We start from the raw sequence: 17,995 nt of genomic DNA on the forward strand, positions 1-17,995 counted from the left end.
GATATGATGGCAAGTGGAAGGCTAGAGAGCCAAAAATATCCAATTGAATGAAGGATGCAGAAAAGTGAACTTTAATGACGAAGATATACTTTTTGTCGGAGCAGATGACAATTAATGCAGGTGAAATTTGGCCATCAAGATGTAAGGGTAAGCCTACTGGGCAGTATCTTAAGAAGTCACGAACAATTTGAATATAAAATATATATACCATGAGTTGACGAACAATGAAGTGTTAAATGGTCCACTGGAGCTGGACAGGATGTATACATGAGGTTATATAACATGTGCCCATTGGGGCAAGAATTGACGAAATAATAATATCAACAGCAAGATCTGTTGGTGTCTTTTTGATCTTGTCGGGTTTTATTTGCTCTTGCATTACAAGTGCACGGATGAGTAGATTGGAGCGGAGTGTGCCAATATGCAAACAATATTTCCCAAGTCCGTCACCAAGACAGTGTCTGCTGTCCACTATGTGAATAGTCAATAAAGGTGGCCCAACACTTTATTTGTACTGCAATGTTAACAAAATCTGCATCACCCCTTAAAAAACAGTGAGCTATTATTTATTTTATACCACTTGCCTTTTGATCGTATAATATGCGAAACATTGGTTGGTTTGTCTGTTTATTTAAACTGATGTTTTTGAGTGAAGAAATACAACACAAATGTAAAGTTTGTTCACAGTGTACATGAAAAGAGAAGGTCACATGGTTTATTTAAATTGTGCAGACTCACAACAATAGATACTCGTGAGCTAGGAACGTGGGCTCTGATACGCAAAGATTGTTGTGCCACCATTTAAATAAATTAACATTATTGCAAAATAACTGAGTCCGCAGCATGCTGTTTCTGGGAGTGCTTGCAGCGTTTTGAGGATTGATCGGGATTTGCCACCCCGCTGAGTGACCACCGTCATTAAGAGGCTCGGATAAGAGCGAAGTGTGTGTGTGTGTGTAAGTTTGTGTGTGTCTATATGCTTTAATATTTAAACCATTGTGTATGTTTGCACTGTGTCATGTGATCAAGGCCCGTGAGAAGGGCTGAAACGCGTCATGGCGACCTCTTGAACGAAATAAACTTTGCACCAAAATTGTGGTCCGTATCCCTTTTCGGAAACTACACGCGATAGAAGCGGCGTTCTACGGACCCCCTCTCGTTTTGGGCTGCAACACTCGGAGAGACCTGTTTTCTGCTTCAGGAAACTACAAGTTTGACCCGGAAGGAGTCGTTCTGTGGAATGCCCGGATACTGCGAAAGAAACACGAACCGGCTGGGAGCTGACCGGTTCAGAGGAAGCGGCTGCTTCCTGTTGTCAACTCAGGTACGTGATAAGTAGCGGATAAGGGGTGAGAGGTGTGCGGGACGAAGTCTGAAACTCAATTACAGTTTCTTTGACCTCGGACTCTGTACTCGTATATTATTGTGCAATGTCGGCTGACACAGTCAAAGTAAGAGAAGCAGCTGCATTGATGATGTTTAATGACTGCAACAAATAAAGAAACTCCTGTTAACGCCAACTAAAAGGAGACAAATACCTCATTAAGGGACAAATTCAAATTACTGGAAAAGAAAAGCAGTTCAGAGCAGAGTAAATGGTGGGAATAGCGCTCCTTACAAATGTACCTGGACGTGGATAGAGTCCCACTCGGGCTGAGGATACTCCTAGCACCTAGCTATGAGGCACCCAACCCACTCATGATGCTGGAGTGGGCAGAATGCAATTTAGATTCATCTAAACGTCTGATGCATATCCTAATTAAATATGCAGACATCGACCGAACTGCGTTACTGGAAGAGATAGCTAAAATCAATGAGGATATTGACACAATAGAACAACCTGAGGAGAAACAAAAACTACATCAAGAAATGCTAACGAGGCTCCAAAAAGTAGAGGATAAAATCAAGGAGCGGAAAACCTATAAATTTTCCCACGACAAAACGGCTTATGAAGTTGGGACAGATCTTCATCTTCTTCAAAAATATGAAGCGTTTAGATCAAACAAAGACAAGAAAAAAACAGGACTTGCCAAATTAAATGGCAACAAGACGGATGGAAAATCTTCAAGCACTTCACAATCCGACTTGAGTTCAGTTCCGGATAGTGACTCCGAGCGGGAATCAGCGTCTAATCAGGGCAGGCCAAAACGTACATTAGACTAAGAGTTATCTTTTTTATGCGAGGACAGACGGCAAACTCTCCGTCCCCGCACAGAAAGAATGAACTATGGCCAAAAACGAACTGGAAACGAAAGCAAAACGAAACAGAAATAAATCACAAGAAAAGAGGAAGGTGGAGGAGAGGCAAGTAAACATGTCAACCGTTACCAACAAAACAATTGTGAATCTATCGGGTATGGAATTAAATGACAATGACATAAAAATACTAAGTCTGGGCTTAACATACTGTCATGCCAACAATTGTAACTATGTAAAAACAAGACTTGATATATTTAAAAGTACTCGAAAATTAAAACTAAAAAAATATCACCAGCTGAACCGGAATACTAAGAAATATAACTCTCCCATGGTAGCAGGAAGAAGAGTACTGAATTTGACAGAAGCCACACAATATGATGAAACATTTCTCAATGAGATGCTGGATCTATGGGACCCACAAATGGGAATTTACCAGCAAGATGAAGAACTGTCTACCCACCCCCAAGAACAACCAGGTGAACCTCCTACAGAGCCAAACACAATGCTGATACAAACCAAGCATCCTCTGACCCAATTTAAACCAAAGTCAACATTCAATCTGGTCATGTTACGGAACTCGATTGATCTATTTCATGACCAGGTAACAAATCAACTTAAGGATCTTAATATAAAGACACACAGAGGCAAACCTAAGTTCAATAAAGAGAAATCAGATTATATTACTTTGCTGTCTAAACTCAGAGAGAACACTAAAATTGTAATTTGTGCCTCTGACAAAGGTGGGAACATTGTACTGATGACCAAAGACAAGTACACCAAGGAAGCTTAGTCAGTTGAATGACAGAACGTGTTACACTGGATGTAGTGGGACGGAATTGAAAACAATGTATGCAACAACAATCATTCACCAAAAATAGCCAACATGGAAATCAAATAATTTGATCACAGGGCAGGAGTTCAAATCCCTAAAGAACAATCATCCAGTGGTACCTTCTATTTATTTCTTGCCTAAGATTCACAAAGACTCTGTAAATCCACCCGGGAAACCTATTATATCTGCTAGGAATGGGTGTCTAGAACATACATCGCAATATGTAAACTTTTACCTACAGAGTCTGGTGAAAGCCCTTCCATCGTACGTGAATAACACAAGTGACTTTCTACGGAAAATCAGGAATGTTACATGGAAGCCTAGTTTCCTACGAATTGCCCTTGATGTCAGCTCACTTTATACGAGTATCCAACATGCAGGTGGACTGAGGGCACTGAATTATTTCTTGGAAAAGTCAATGGGTAACATGAGAGACCACAAAACGATGTTAATTGAAATGGTTGATTTCTGTTTAACAAACAATATCTTCATGTTCAATAACCTTCTTTACAGACAACTCATAGGTGTGGCGATGGGGGGCAGCTTCTTCCCCCATGTGTTTACACATGGGCTGGTGGGAGGAGCTGGTCCTCATGACAGAACACCAGGAGGTCATGACAACCAAGTTATGATTGCGCTTTATCAATGATTTATTCATCATATGGGATGGCAGTACAGATAGAGCACATGAGTTTGTGCAAGAAATCAATGTAAACGATTTGAACTTGCACTTTACTGCCAGGATTAGCGCACACTCAGTGAGTTTTCTTGATACAGAGGTCTATGTTGAGAACAATAAATTGGAAACTAAACTCCATCGCAAGGAAACTGCTGGTAATTCTACGCTTCATGCGAGTAGCTCCCATGTAAAACATCTGGTGAATAGTATTCCCTATGGTGAAATGCTTAGGCTAAGGCGGATCCACAGTAAAGAAAACGACTTGCAGGTAGCCCAGACCGAAAGCAGAGATTCAAGGAAAGGAGATACTCTGACCTTACCATAGACAATGCCATCAACAAATCTATGCGTAAAAGTAGGGTCGAGCTATTAGACAAGACAGAGAATATAACTGACATTACAACAATTGAAACAGAAATCAATAAGGAAGAAATTGACATGGTATTTAGAATTGTTGTCCAATACAGTCAACAGCATAAAAAGGTTGAATCAATAAGAACTCGAAACTGGCCTCTGGTTCTAAGTGATTGTATAATAGGCCCCAGACTACCAAAGAGACCTTCATAACCTGCAGCAGAGGTCGTTCCATGAGAGACAACCTAGTCAAAACCAGCCCTGAGGTCATTGAGTCAGTTGGCTACAAACCCACACCAGTTTTTATAACTGTAAATCATGTAAAGCTTTCCAACAGGGTGTAAACAAAACCAGATATATCACTCCCTTTGATCAGAAAATGCATAAAATTGGCAAATTACTTACATGTAAAACAGAGTTTGCGGTCTATGTGTTGTCATGCCCATGCAATCTACTTTATGTAGGGAGCACTAAGCTCCAAGTTCACAAAAGAATATTACAACATCTAAGGGCTATTGCTAACCAAGCAGGGCTCGACAAATCTGAAAAATTGTACTAGTCCTGCAGGTCTAGTTACTTGGAAAATCCCCTCGACCCAAGTGCAACCTACTTGACCTCTGTCTGTGAAATCGGAGCAAAAGTGACAAGTTAACAAGATTTAAAGGCATCTTTATTGCTTAGCCCCTTTGTGAGCAATAAAAATGCCTTTAAATCTTGTTATATTGTCACTTTTGCTCCGTTTTCCAAGACGGAGGACAAAAGTTAGTTTGTCTTCCTACTCGCCAGAAAGGGCGAGTAGGACCTAAAAATAGCTCGCCCTCATCCATTCTCCCTCGCAAATGCGAGCGGGCGAGTGGATTTGTCGAGCCCTGCCAAGACAACACATATCCAGTGGCCCGACACTTCAAAGCCAAACATGACTCCAGAAGTAAAGACTTGAGGTATTTTGTAATTGACTCTATTCCTGCTAGTAGGAGGGGCGGAAATAGAGAAGAGAAATTATGCCAGATGGAAACCGGGTACATTTTAGAACTGAATACTAAACAACCTTTCGGTCTTAATGTAATAGAGGATCTTTTTACATGCCTACAAGAACATTTTCCAGATTATTGACTAAATTCATTATTTTCTTCATTATCAATATGAGAGAGAGGGATAGTGTAGAAAGAACACTCTTGGTCCTCCAGCTAGTCAGTATAAACAACAAAAGAGTGTGACTACGGCTATCAGCATAAAAAAGGAGAAAAAGAGAGGGGAGCATGGACAAAGATACATAAATCTTGTTTAGATTTCTATAGAAGGCCCTCACTCACCAACCTGGTTGGTGACATACTTCATCATTTGGCCCCACAGAGAGGCCGAATGCCTCCCCGGTGTGCTTCGACGCCAGAACTACTGCGGAGCTGTTTTTTTGTATTGTGAGGAGTGCGTGAGTGAGTGATAATGTGATAACTTTAAAAATGTCTGGATTGTGTCACAACAGAATTTTTATTGGGTGGCCAATCTATCAGTGGGGCCCAATGATGAAGCATGTCACCAACCAGGTTGGTGAGTGAGGGCCTTCTATATAAATATAAACAAGATTTATGTATCTTTGTCCATGCTCCCCTCTTTTTTTCTCCTTTTTTATGCGGTTTGCAGTAGTCACACTCTTTTGTTGTTTATACTAAATTCATTATGTGACTTTTATATTAGGATTTTTTACCAACTTCATTGAGAGCAATACGCATTGGATTTTAGATAATTGTGGATGTTATCGTTATATTTATTATTTATTATTTATGGATGATCTAGTGATCTTTTATATACATATTTATTGGTTACATATATGAATATTTAAGCATATTTTATCTACTACAGATTGTATTACATTGCTTATATAATATTTATTATTTATGTATTCAATTATGTATGTATGTAGGGCTCAAGGTCTATCCATTGATATCATGGGGATATATTATCTCCACTCTTTGATAATGACCACTAATACCATTACCATCTTACATTTTCTATATGAAAGCTTTCTGGTATTCATACCGATATTCTAATCAGTTGCTACCTTTACTTGTGGTACATAACTATTTACTATTTTTATGAGACCATTACACTACATATTATTGCACTTTATTGAATCCTTTGAGCCTATTCTGTTTGACCTAAGGATTACTGGGGCTCCAGTAACCCACATATCTCTAATATTGCTTACGTTATTTGACAGTAACAATTTATGTGTATTCACACAGGTATTAACGGTGACTTAATGCCCATATGAATCTCCTTATTGGCGTTACTGCTCACTAACAAAACTTTCTGTATATATTTTAAATTAATTTTGCACTTATTTTCCACATTTTGCACAAATAATTGTCTTTTGCACATTGGCTTATCTTTTGAGATGTATATGGAGTAAACACACCATTGATGGTGTAAGAATTTAAATTTTATGTTACACTTTTAAAATTTCATTAACAGAGGCTAGGGTGTAATTTTTAGAAAATCGAACTTTACATGTCATGATGAGGAATGAAACGAGACCTGTAGTTCGTAGGAAGTCTGTTTTTTATATCAACTGACTTTGTATGCCTCCAACACCAATGATTACCTCAACATGCTTTACTATTTAAACCAATGTGTATGTTTGCACTGTGTCATGTGATCAAGGCCCGTGGGAAGGGCTGAAAGGCATCATGGCGACCTCTTGCACAAAATAAACTTTGTACCAAAATTGAGGTCTGTATCCGTTTTCTGTTCAAGAAACTACACACGATAGAAGCGGAGTACCTGGAGATAGATAGACAGATATGTATATATAATTGCAGCTCATTCTCTCTTGCAAGTTTGCGATTGTGTCAATAAATATATTGTGAACTTTATTTGTATCTTTCTTGTGTCTATCTTGGCATGCACAAGTAACCAACGAAAGGGGTAAGGTCTCTTTCCATGATTCCCTTGGGAATCAGAGTGTCATGTTTGAGGTTGCCATAATCACCTGCCATCCCAGAAGGGTTAGGTGTTCAGGTGAGGCACTGTGAGCTAGTCAGGAATCTGGCCAACAGTCTCTGATGGTGTAGATGGACTCAGTCCCTAAATTCTGATGTTCTGTAGTCCTAATACGCAGTCCTATCTTTTCTAAGTGGGAGCTGTATAACATGTTAGGCCTCTGCAATTTGGCCAACATACTTAAGCTGGGTCAGAATGGTATCCTTATGTTTATGTTTTGGCAATTTCTATAGCGCGCAACTACCCTGGGGTGTCTCAGCGCTTAGGATTCTGAAGACAGACAAGTGGGCACAAGGGTTAATGAGTGAACAGCCAGGTTTTGAGTTGTTTCCTGAAAATGAGGAGGGTAAGGCTGGTTTTAATGGTGACGGGGAGGGAGTTCCAGAGTCTGGCTGTAGAAACCACGAAGCACCTGTCACCCCAGGTATCTTTCTTAGTTCGTTGGATGAGAAGGAGGTGTGCTGAGGCAGAATGGAGTGACCTGGTGGGTGCATATGGGCGGAAGGCATTTTTTTGTCACTGAGGGCCAGAATTGTTAATGGCTTTGTTGACAATACATAAGGCTTTGAATTTGGTCCGGCTTCTGATGGGCAGCCAGTGAAGCTGGCGGATAAAAGGGGAGATGGAACTGAATTTTGGGATACCGAGCAGAATTCTCGCTGAGGCGTTCTGCACCAGTTGGAGTTTGTTTAGGACCTTTTCTTGTGCATTGAGGTGGAGAGCGTTACAATAGTGCGTTCTGGAAAAGATTAGGGAAGTGATAAGAGTTTTGCCAGCCGAGGGTGGGAGAAATGGAAGTAGCTTCTTAATTTTTCTTAGGGTGAAGAATGAGCCTTTAGCCATCACCCTGATCAGATCTCTGTATGCAAATTTTTATCTACATAGATGGAGCTAGAAAGGCTGTTAGGAGAGGGACACCAAATGAGAGAGCCTATACCGAGGAGCAGCCTTCTTAGGAGGGTGAATAGCTATGAGCAGTCTCTGTGGTACATTATTAAGACCTTATATAGTACCAGAAGTAAGTCTTGCTGAGCCCGACAGCTGAGAAGATTAATTGCTCTGACCTATGCTACATGCCTAGGTACATGGTGTATGGGAAAAAGGTTGTAGTGTTAAGGAGATGACAATGAAACACAATCACTTTACTCCGGGATAGATATACGCATGCTTGGATGGACTGATCATACTTCATGTTTTTCTCATTAAATTAGGTTGAGACTGGATATTCACAGATATTGTTGCGCATAAACAAATTATTGAAGTAAGAATCGTGCAGAGGCACCTGGTCATGTACTTGCACATCTGCACAGGAAGCTAAAGCTATCAGCAACTACAACAGCAAGTAAATACATACACACATGAAGAGGAACAGTGTGATTTCTGCTACGGCACACATGCAGCTACCTGTAAACCATCAGCAATCAGGATGACATCTCATGCGGGATTAGTGTTTTTGCCTATCATGAGACTTTGTGATAGCTGTTTTATAAAGTGCAAATGCCGGGACATGGTTTTGTTTCAACAGTAAATGCCCTCTTAGTGTGAGCACAAAGCGCTGTAGAGTGCAAAGATCACCTTCACTTTAAACACCCTCTCGGTGTGAGTAATAATTAACCCCGGGCGGGTAACTCCGCCTCGCCAGTGCAGATTTGCCTACTCCATGCTCTGCTGCGAACGCGGAGGTAGGCAAAACTCCGACTCCGTGGCTAAACAGTTAGCCAGCCCATCACCCTCCAGACGTACAACATAGGATTTTTTCATAGGAGAAGGACGTGTGGAGCAGGAAGGAGAGCAGCCATGCAGGGGGTAGAGGCAGCCACACAGGTAAGTGCCTTTTTTAGAAATAATTTGGTTTTTTTAATTTGTCGGAGTGAAGCTGAGCGGAGCTTCACTGAGTTTTTTTAGGTTTCGCCTGTACAAGCTTTGTGCGAAATCTTATGCCTACAGTATGTGTGTGTTGTCCCGCCCCTCTGTTCCATTGGCTAGCTCCATAAATGGAGGCTAGCCATTGGAACAGAGATCTGTCCGTCATAGCCGTCATAGCCGGAGCAGATTCGTGGGCGTTCCGGCGATTTTTAGGTTTTTTGCAACGTCATGAAGACGTGTCCACTGTGGGCGTGTACTTATTTTTTTTTTACATGGCTGTTTTTCCTCATTTGTTTGATCGTCCTGGTCCCGCATGGTTGTATCCAGCTGTCCGTCCCCCCTCCCTGTTTGCCGTGTATTTGTTCGCCCCCCTCCTGACTTCCGCTGTCCGTGTGCCCGTCCCCGCTGTCTCAAGGGGCACCTCTACCCGTATCTTTTTTTTTCTGTGTTGCACTTATTCGCCTTTACTCTAAAACAGTCCTGGCTTCGGCGTATGACAAGAGATACTGAAGATGCAGAGCTTGTCAGCCACAGACAGGTGGCGGCATCATTCATGATGGCCTTAAAAGTGGTCAGCAAGGGGAACCAGCAGCAAGCCTTCGGGGTGGGGATGAGTTCGGCATATGTCCTTTGACGCTGGACGGCAGCCAAGGGTCGACAACCCTCGCGCAGCCCAGCGTGTGCATAATCAACAAGACCAGCGCGGCGCACATTAGCGGCGTGCAGCGTTTCAAGGAGACAGATAGTATTTGGTCATCATCACAGTGCTGCCTGCCGGCCCTCTGGCGCAAGGCACCGGAGTCACAGGCGGGAACCCGCGTGGGAGCGCGCGCCCAGCTGCGGGGCTGTCCCCGGTAAGGGGAGAAGGGCCGCGTTTCATCCCGCAGACAAAAGCAGCGGCTGCCCACGGCAAGCGATCGTCTTGATCCGCACAGGTCTCAGCCCGCCGGTTACAGTTCCATGGGCGTCTTTTCTGTGTCACAAAGGTAACCAGAGCCGCTGACACCTGCCCACGGCTGTGGCCTGACTGTAAACGCTTCCCTCCCGCTCCACTGCCCCCCCGCCCTCTGTTAGTCACACTTTCACCTGATGTACACATGCACACTACTCCATGTACCAGCTTCAGAAAAACTGGACTAGTGTTTACCATTAACCATTTATCGCCCAATATATAACGGGAATTCAAGGTGGCTCTGACACCACGTAATTCAATTCTGCAGTGTAAATGGGAAGGGTAATAAGCATCCAGAAAGCCCTTGAACAGCAGCAGTCACTAGGTGCACACATTCTTCTAGTTACAGCTGGCCTACCAACACATGGTTCCTACAGAGTTACTCGACAAGTACCGTCACTTACTTTCAGCTTTAGGGATGGTTTAAGTGTGTGTGTTCACCTTAGGAGTTCTGAGTAGTGAGCAAAAACTGGTTCATGAAAGTCACAGAGAAGCCTGGGAGAAGGTGTTTCAACTGAAGGGCTGCAGGGCAGGATCCGTCCCCGGGCCCTGATGAAAGGCAGAGCGGGTCCGTGGGTGAAAAGAGGAGCCCCGCCGCCCCCACGGGGTGGTAGAGCCGTAAAGGGCAGCTCACCTCCGCAGGGCCCGTCCCCACCATGACGGTCCAGTTGTCTCCGGTGACTGGGCTGAGGTCCGGTGGATGAAAGGGGGAGCCGGGGAGAGATGCGAGACAATGAAAGAGCCTCCGAGGGGCAGCGGCAGCCGGCACTGCGCATGCGCACAGCGCAGGATCCGACCAGGGGGCAAAACCAGCGCAGCGCGGGGGACAGACACTGATCCCCACACACCATATACAGCTCACCCCACACAGCTCACAACACACTGATGGATCACGAGACACAGCTCATCACACACAGCTCACCACACACTGCTCACGAGACACACTCACCACACACAGCTCACCACACACAGCTCACTACCATACATACTCATCTTTTTTTAGTTCCACTTTAGTCTTTATTACGGACTGGATGACCACGAATCACCTCAAACTAAATCCTGACAAGACGGAGCTTGTCCTCACTGGTGGTCCCTCTAATCCCTGGTCCCCTACTTATTGGCCCCTTTCTCTTGGTAACCCCCCTCTTCCAGTCCCCTCTGTTCGCACCTTAGGCATCAAGGTCAGCAGTGACCTTTCCATGCATTCCCAAGTTAGCTTTGTAATTTCATCTTGTTTCTTATCCCTCCGTCTCATTCGCAAAATTTCCCGTTTTTTTACCACTGAAGCCCTCAAATCCATCATTACAGCCCTCATCACCTCTCGTCTCGATTACGGGAACGCTCTTTACTCCGGCATCCCCGCCTTTGAAATGCGCGGGCTTCAGGCCATCCAAAACCAGGCCGCCCGGCTCATTTTTCATCTCCCCAAATTCTCCCACGTCACGCCCGTCCTGAAGTCCCTTCACTGGCTTCCTGTACGCTTTCGCTCTTCTTTTAAATTAGCCTGCCTAGCCTTTTTAGCCTTCACCCATTCCGCCCCTCTCTTTATCGTTTCTTTGATCACTCCCTATACTCCCTCTCGCACTCTTCGGTCATCTTCTCAACTCCTTCTTCAAGTTCCCCGCTACCGTAAAGCCCGTATCGGTGGCACCCGTTTCTCGGTTCTGGCTTCCCAGTATTGGAATAGTCTTCCATTATCTATCCGTTCGATCCCCACTTACCCAGCTTTTCGAAAGGCATTAAAACCTTTCTTTTTCTTCAGGCCTTCCCCGGTTAGTCCCTCCGGTTGCAGTGCAGAACCCGTCTCCCCCCCCTCAGCGCCAGGAAGCCGCTCGGCCACAGTGCGCTTTATTAAGTTCCTTTTTTTCCATTTCATTTCATTTCATTACATGCCAACACGAGCCTGTCCTGTCACCAGGCATGCTCAGGGGTCAGGTCAGGCACGCTTTAGGCCCATGGGCCTTTCACCGGGGCAGGGCTTCCCGCTGTGATTCTCTTTCGATCAATTTTCGAGGTGCTTTGGCTATCGAGCGAAGCAAAGGGTTGCAGCTAAACTATGCAGTCCAGGGAAGTGCAGGCTCGACTGTTCCTCGTAGCGCCAGCCGGATCCCAGCTTATGTTTATTCAGTGAGCGTCGCCTCCATGTTAATGACCACATTATGCAGATCACCCCTCTCTAAACCTTTCCCGGTAGATGTTCTTCTGCAGTGCCGCGGGGGCTCCCTCTGCAACCTACACAACATTTAAACCGGAAATAAAGAATGGGTGTATGTGAGGGTGAGCGAGGGGTGATAGTTTTCTTTGTGAGCTGAAATGCCTTGTTGATAAGTGTGTCATTAAGGTGTTCAATGTGCGATATAGCACATACATGATAGTCACGCTTCTAGCAGAAAAAGCACATCTTTGTTTTCATCCCAGACTTCTAATCCCTGCAGAACTAGAGGCCTTGTTCAACGACCAGTGCATCCCGTTTTAGAGACAGGGATGTGAAAAAACACTTCCTCGTCCCATCACGAGTACCGTATTTCCACACCTCCAGCACAAATAGCTTTGCCTTTTTTTCTATCACCTTAGAAGGGTCCCGGAGGTTGAGGTTACTTAGCACGAAGCATTATAAGCAAGAGACTTCCAATCACAGTTCATGTTTTTGGGCAGTGCACGAGGTGTCCCCATGGATCACCTGGTTCATGAAAGTCACCGAGAAGCCTGGGAGAAGGTGTTTCAACTGAAGGGCTGCAGGGCAGGATCCGTCCCCGGGCCCTGATGAAAGGGCAGCAGCAGCCGGCACTGCGCATGCGCACAGCGCAGGATCCGACCGGGGGGCAAAACCAGCGCAGCGCGGGGGACAGACACTGATCCCCACACACCACATGCAGCTCACCCCACACAGCTCACAGCACACTGATGGATCACGAGGCACAGCTCATCACACACAGCTCACCACACACTGCTCACGAGACACACTCACCACACACAGCTCACCACACACAGCTCACTACCATACATGCCAACATTTCAGAAGAGCAAAGTGGGTGTGTGTGGCTCTGGGTGGGTGGGTGTGGCTCTGGGTGGGTGGGTGTGTGTGGCTCTGGGTGTGTGGGTGTGTGTGGCTCTGTGTGTGTGTGGCTCTGGGTGTGTGTGTGGCTCTGGGTGTGTGTGTGTGTGTGGCTCTGGGTGTGTGTGTGTGTGTGTGAGGCTCTGGGTGTGTGTGTGGCTCTGGGTGTGTGTGGCTCTGGGTGTGGGTGTGTGTGTGTGTGTGTGTGTGTGTGTGGCTCTGGGTGTGTGTGTGTGTGTGTGTGAGGCTCTGGGTGTGTGTGGCTCTGGGTGTGTGTGTGTGTGGCTCTGGGGGTGTGTGTGTGTGTGGCTCTGGGTGTGTGTATGTGGCTCTGGGTGTGTGTATGTGGCTCTGGGTGTGTGTGTGGCAGTAATTGTTGTCTGCTGAGCTCGTCCGTAGGGTACAATAGGTCTCACATTTGCGAGAGAATGGCAATGTAAATGACAATGCCATTTATTTATCTGTTTTCAAAACCAACACATAAATACAAAATTTTTCATTTACAATGCCAATAGCTCTAACTTTTCCAAAGGCGAACCCATTGCATTGTAAATGCTTGTTTCAAATTCCGTGAACCTTCGAGTAGAGGCACTATGCATGCTCTGCCCACCCATAGTAACAATCAGCGTGCCTTACAGATCTGCAAATATTTCTAATTCAGCAAAACTCAGTGTGGTGTGCACAGATTTAAACCATTTTATTACTTCTCTCAGGGCAGTAAAAAGCAGAGCAGTTTATACAGCTCTACATATAATCGTTACTAAAAACACCGGTCATTGACTTGTAAAAAGGCAGTGCAGTGCAGTTTTACTCTGCAAATGCCTCTCGTAGTGTAATAAAGAGCAACACACAGTACACAATTTCCTCCTGTTAATGCCCCTCACGGTCTAGGTAATAGTAGTGCAGTGATTACAGATATTCTCTGTAACAGAACCTCACAGTATCAGCAAACAGCAGGTCGGTGAATACAGCTTTACTCTTTTGCAACCATCCTTCATTCTGCTGTAAAATGGATTTCTTCCTGTGCCTGTAAACACCCCTTGTAGTGCACAGAAAAAAAGCACCGCCCCTCGTAATCAGGCCCGGCTCCAGGAATATTTATTTGGGTGGGCCAAAGGTACTTTCGGGAGGGCCGATTTATCGCTTATATATCTAGCCAGGCCTGCTTCTGGGCCCTCCTTTCTATCCTTAGTCTTACAAGGCACAGTAAAACGCACTCTTTTCCAAGTCACTTTCTAAATGTTATCACTTTCAAAAAGTGCTTTTCTTCCATGTAATGTCCCTTTGATAGGAAGTGGATTTTTCTAAGGTGGGAGTATCAAGCAAGTGACACTACTCGGGCTCCCTCTGTGCGAGCCTTCAGGGAGAAACCCTCTTCATTACTACCTCCACTTTACCCCTGACTCTGCAGCGCACTTACTTACAGGCTTGATTATCCACTTTTCTACCATCCCCCTCCATTACACCTTATCTCACAGCTGACCTTGGACCCCAGCCCCATATCAGCCACCATACAGTTCCACTTTCATTATTCCCAGTAAAAAATAATAGCAAAATCACCTTCAAACTTGAAACATTAAATATAGCAGTAAATGTAATTAGCATGCATGGTAAAGTATGCTCCACAGTTGTCGGTCAGCTTTAGTGCTGGTACAAAAGTCTTTTTGACCTCTTTTTTTACCTCTTTTGTCTGTAGATAACTCAACTTCCACCCTCCAAAAGTGCCCTTCATCTCTCCGTAGCCACTCCCCTTCTTGGCCTCCACCTCAGACTCCCTAACATCCACCCTCCACCAGTGCCCCTCATCTCTCCGTAGCTCCCTCACACCCCAAGACCTCCTCCTCAGATTCCTTTACTGACACCCTCCACCAGCTCCCCTCATCGCTCTGTAGTTCTCCCCACCCCATGACCTCCTCCTCGGATTCCCTCACTGCCACCCTCCACCTGTGCCCCTCATCTCTCTGTAGTTCCCCCACCCCATGACCTCCTCCTCAAATTCCCTCACTGCTCCCTCCACTAGTGCCCCTCAACTTTCTGTAGTTCTCCATCACCCCGTGACCTCCTCCTCGGCTTCCCTCACTGCACCCTCCACAAGTGCCCCTCAACTCTCTGTAGTTCTCCTCCCCCCGTGACCTCCTCTGCTTCCCTCACTGCTACACTCCACCAGTGCCCCACATCTCGCCGTAGCCCCCACCCCATGACCTCCTCCTCGGATTCACTCACTACCAACCTCCACCAGTGCCCCTCATCTCTCCATAGCTCCCTCACACCTCAAGATCTCCTCCTCAGATTCCCTCACTGCCACCCTCCACCAGCTCCCCTCATCGCTCTGTAGTTCTCCCCACCGTGACCTTCTCCTCTGACTCCCTCCTGCCACCCTCCAGGGTGCCCCTCATCTCTCTGTAGTTCCCCCACCCCATGACATCCTCCTCAAAATCCCTCACTGCTCCCTCCACCAGTGCCCCTCAACTCTCTGTAGCTCCCTCACACCCCAAGACCTCTTCCTCAGATTCCTTTACTGACACCCTCCACCAGCTCCCCTCATCGCTCTGTAGTTCTCCCCACCCCATGACCTCCTCCTCGGATTCCCTCACTGTCACCCTCCACCTGTGCCCCTCATCTCTCTGTAGTTCTCCATCACCCCGTGACCTCCTCCTCGGCTTCCCTCACTGCTCGCTCCACAAGTGCTCCTCAACTCTCTGTAATTCTCCTCCCCGTGACCTCCTCCTCTACTTCCCTCACTGCTAACCTCCACCAGCGCCCCACATCTCTCCGTAGCCCCCCACCCCATGACCTCCTCCACGGATTCACTCACTGCCACCCTCCACCAGTGCTCCTCATCTTGCCGTTGCCCCTCTCTCATATCCATTCCATTTGTTGCATAGCGCTACTCATATGAGTGTAGAGTGTCACAGTACTTTACATAACAGCACACTTTAAACAGAGACAATAAATCGGTCTACTGGGAATGTCACATAAGCCAATGAGGATTACAAGGTGTAGAAATCACGTCATCCATACAGGTGGGCAGTATATTTTACGAGGGTTTGGTCTGGAGAAGCACACACTCAGGATTTAAAGAGTACTCCAGTGGTTGGGGGTTGGCTTTACAGATAAAAAGGTAGAACTGCCCAAACAAACTCTTTTTAGTAAAATTAGAATGTTGAAAGAATGGAGAAGTTCTAACTATATCACAACACAAAAAGTGAAGTTTGTATGCAGCTCTTTGATGACAGTTCATTGGTCACTGTCCTATGTTAGGATGGTAACTTCTGAACTGCAAGTAACACAAGGATCTCTGTGACAAAGGTAGTAACCCACTGAGCTATTCCCATAAAATTCAGTTTATCTGCATTTAAAAACTACCAACAGACAAATGGTTGCTCTGCAGCAGGATCGTAAATCACCAGTTATCTGAACAGTTTTTATTGATGTTGTAGATCGGTGGCAGATTTACTGCTCGGGCCAAGGATCATGTTTGGGTGGGCCAGGCTCGTAATATAGGAAAGAAAAACTCTTTATACACTCCTCGTAATGTAGGAAAAAGCAGTGCAGTATGGACAGATTTCTCACATTGTGAGCAAAAGGTCATGCATTATGCACAGATTATCTTCCCTGTGTAGTGTAGTGCAGATCTACTACCTGCTATAAACACTCCTCTTGGTGTAGTGAAAAGCAGAGCACTGAGCATCAATTGCTGCTTTCATGGTAGAGTTAAAAGCAGTGCAGTGTGCCCAGATTTCTTTTGTCAATCCCCCAAAAAAGTGCAGTAAAAAGGAGTGTTCTGTCCACAGATTACTCACAGTGCAGAAAGGTACAGAGTAGAGTACTCAGATTCCTCATAGTACAATAAGATGAAGTGCAGGGTGCACATATTGCTCACAGTGCAGTAAGGTGCAGTGCAGTGTGCTAAGATTCCTCTCTGCACAGTAAGATGCAGTGTAACGTACAAATATCACTCAGTGCAGTAAGATGCAGTGCACACAGATATCTCACAGTACAGTAAGATGCAGTGCAGCACACACATTCCTCACAATACAATACGATGCAGTGCACTGACAGATTTGTCACAGTATAATAAGACACAGTGCACAGATTTCAAACAGTCCAGTAAGATGCAATGCAGTGCACAGATCCCTTATAGTGCAGTATGAAGCAGTGCAGTGTGCACAGATTCCACATATTGCAGTGAGATACAGTGCACAGATCCCCTCTAACACAAATGATGACCACAAACACCCCCATGGCCGGAAGGAAAGCCCCCACAGAGGTCCCAAGATGCAAGAGCCCAGCTCAGCCCGGCTCCTGGCTGGGATTTCCGGCAATTATTCACACAGCAGAAAGTGCAGACACTCTCCTACCTGGGCAGACATTTCCAGGCTCTCTCCTCCTGGGGTTGAGGTGGGGCTGGTGCAGATTTGAGGCCTGGGAGAGAAAGGGTCTGCGAAGGTCTGAACATGGGAACAGCACAGACAGGCAGAGAAACCTTCCTCCTCTGTAGAAGGCTGGACATACAAAGAAAGACCGGAAATGATGTCCGCAACCACTGCCGCAGCTGCCTCTACTGCTGCTGACCCGGAAAAGGAAATCCTTCGCTCGCTCATACAATGAGCTTAGTGGGTTTCATCATAAGATGACGAGCGCCCTCGTGTGGCCGCTGACAGAACCTCTGGCTCCAGTCTCGAGGCCCTCGTGGGGGCTCGCATTGGTCTCCATGATTTGGAACTGACAGACAACTTGTGTTCCATTAAATATATGACGATGTAGACAGCTGCTCACAGTAAACTAAACTGGACAGCATTGTTCTAATTTTCCTAAATCTGTGGGTAATTCTTCAATATAGCTGTGTTTCTTCAAACAGCATGCCGAAGCTTTACCAAAAATGAAGTTTTCCATTTGTCTGCTGCTTTGTTGACCACCTCCCACCCTACAAAAGGTTCACTAATAAAACAAAGAAAGAAGTAGATTGTAGTCACAATAAATTCATACGACAGAACAATCAGGTTTGACCCACACAGAGATTTCTTACTCAGAGGAAGATATGATGAAAATGAGTGA

At 45.5% G+C, this 17,995-nt stretch overlaps 1 protein-coding gene across 1 annotated transcript in view; it reads right to left on the reverse strand.

The window, feature by feature from the left end:
- The window catches only part of LOC147745361 (uncharacterized), a 101,789-nt gene extending 84,348 nt beyond the window's left edge, over window positions 1–17,441 (reverse strand). Inside the window, exon 1 of the mRNA XM_086952263.1 lies at window positions 17,299–17,441. The gene's annotated coding sequence lies outside the window, so the exon portion shown is untranslated. The remainder of the gene's footprint in view (window positions 1–17,298) is intronic.
- Window positions 17,442–17,995: the final 554 nt, after the last annotated feature.

This window comes from Lissotriton vulgaris, chromosome 1_1 (assembly GCF_964263255.1).
Source record: "Lissotriton vulgaris chromosome 1_1, aLisVul1.2, whole genome shotgun sequence".
NCBI classification, from domain to species: Eukaryota; Metazoa; Chordata; class Amphibia; order Caudata; family Salamandridae; genus Lissotriton; species Lissotriton vulgaris.